Raw genomic sequence first — 2,475 nt, 5'->3', positions numbered from 1 at the left:
CTAAGAGAGATTGAGAGAGGAGGGAAAGAGGATTAGGTTAAGTGACATCCCAATCCTCCCCCTCAATGTATTTATATTAGTGAGAGAATCAATAATCACATCATTACCGTTTACTCTAAGAAAGGAGAAAAAAGGCAAAAAAACAAAGATAGTTTACATCATTCCACTATACTTCGAGTTTATCTTCCAGCACTCCCCCTCAAGTAGGGGGAGAGAAAATATCTTAGATATCCAGCTTGTTGCATATAGTGCTCTGGATCTTGGATGTGACTGGTTTTGTAAGTATATATGTTACCTGTCCTTGAGATGAAACATGTCTGAGAGATCAAATACTGCCATGAAACTTTTCCCTTATAAAATAGCAATCTACCTTAATATGTTGTATTCTCTTGTGGAAGACCATATTTGAAGCAATATGAATGGTTGCCTTGTTGTCACAATATAATTCCATGTAGGCTTCTTTTTAGAACCCCAATTTAGTGAGAATGGACCTGATCCATTGAAGATCACTGAATGCTTGGGCCATAGTTCTATAGTCTGCTTTTGCACTAGATCTCTCAACAACGTTCTGCTTTTTAATTCTCCATGTAACCAGGTTACCTCCAACTAAGGTGCAATACTAAGAAGTGGACTTCCTGTCATAGTGTGATCCAGCCTGATCTGCATCCATAAAACCTTCAATATTGAAGTAACCATGATTTTTATAGAGAAATCCGTTCCCTAAGGCTCCTTTTAATTACCTCAATATCCTCTCCAGAGTTTTCCAATGGGTAAGTAGTGGTTTATGCATATACTGACTAACTAGACTCACTGCATATGATATATCTGGTCTGGTCACAATGAGATAAATAAGCTTTCCCACAAGTCTCTGATATTTACCTATATCAACATCTTCACTAGAGATTGCACAAAGCGTTGTGTTAGCATCCATAGGAGTATTCGCTAGTCGACATCCAATCATCCTTATGTCCTCAAGTGTATCAAGAATATTCTTTCTTTGAGATAAGATGGTCTCATGCTTTGATTAGAAGACCTCAATAGCCAAAAAATATTTATGTGAAGTCCAAGATCTTTCATTTTTACTTCTTTGCATACATTCTCTTTGACTTCTTTTATGCTGTCCGCATCATTGCCAGTTAAGACAATATCATCCACATAAACTGCCAGTAATACACTTCCCTTTAAGTTAATCTAGACAAAGACAAAATGATCTACTAAGAACATGTTGAATCCAAACTACAACATTGCTAGGCTAAAAAATTCAAATCAAGCCCAAGGAGACATTTTTAGGCCATATAAATTTTTTCGCAATCTGCATATCAACTCCCCTCAACCACAAAGCCAGGTGGTTGATGCATATATATTTCTTCCTGGATATCACCATTCAAAAAGGCATTCTTCACATCCAATTGATATACCAGCCAAAAGGAATTAGTAATGAGTAATAATAAGATTCTTACCAAATTTAACTTGGCCACTGGAGAGAAAGTTTCCTCATAATCTATTCCATAGCATTGAGTATACCCCTTTGAAACTAGATGGGCTTTGAGACAAGCTACAAAACTATATGGATTGTTTTTAACAATATAAACCCATTTACAACCCATGGGTTTCTTGTCGAGAGGAAGTGTAACCAAGACCAAAGTCTGATTCTTATATAATGCATTCTTTTCTTCATCCATTGCCTCCTTCCACCTTGGATGGCTCAAAGCCTCCTAATAGGATTGCAGGACAGAAACGGAAGAGATAGATGAACGAAACAAAAAAAAGGCAAATGATGGTCAGAAACAAAATTGGATATAGGATAAGAAATGGAGAGACAAGTACAAGTCCTTGGTGCCTTTCTAAGAGCCATGGGCTTAAGATCAAATTGTGGACAAAATACAATAGGGGAAGATGTTTTACCTTGGAGGGATCCATAAACTCCACAGATGTGGTATCAATCGATGCTCTGAATATAGAGATTTGCATCAAGTGGCACATTAGGCTTCAATATAGATAAAAGACAAACATAACTCAAACTAGAACTCTTCTAGGACGTGACTATAAGATAAAAATGCCTTTGTGAGTCCTTCTTGATCTTCCAACTTATGTGATAAGGATGCCAGCTCGTGGTAATCATGGTGGGTCCTAGTTCATAGGGGCTTCAGCCCATCTTGTGGGCCTTCCTTGGTCGTGTGGGCTGGAGCCCATTTGCTAACACTCCCCCTCAAGCTGGGGGGTGAGAGAACATCATGAACTCCCAGCTTGCTGCAAATGATGTAGAGAATCTTTTTGTATAAAATGGCAGTCCTCTAATCTTGCAACACTAATGGATAATGCCATTATCCTTACAAAAGGATTGAAACTCTCCCGAGTTATTATCTACATTTTTAAGAATGAAGGAATTTTATCTTTTTACCAAATTGATTGGACACTATGGCATGGCATCATTTAAAAAAAGAAAACATTTTAAAACTATCTTTGAATAAAAAC

Source organism: Aristolochia californica, unplaced genomic scaffold (assembly GCF_029961685.1).
Source record: "Aristolochia californica isolate CCGP_79_NKW_82.1479 unplaced genomic scaffold, dmAriCali1.0.hap1 SCAF_13, whole genome shotgun sequence".
Taxonomy (NCBI): domain Eukaryota; kingdom Viridiplantae; phylum Streptophyta; class Magnoliopsida; order Piperales; family Aristolochiaceae; genus Aristolochia; species Aristolochia californica.
Note: the sequence above shows the minus strand (reverse complement) of the source record.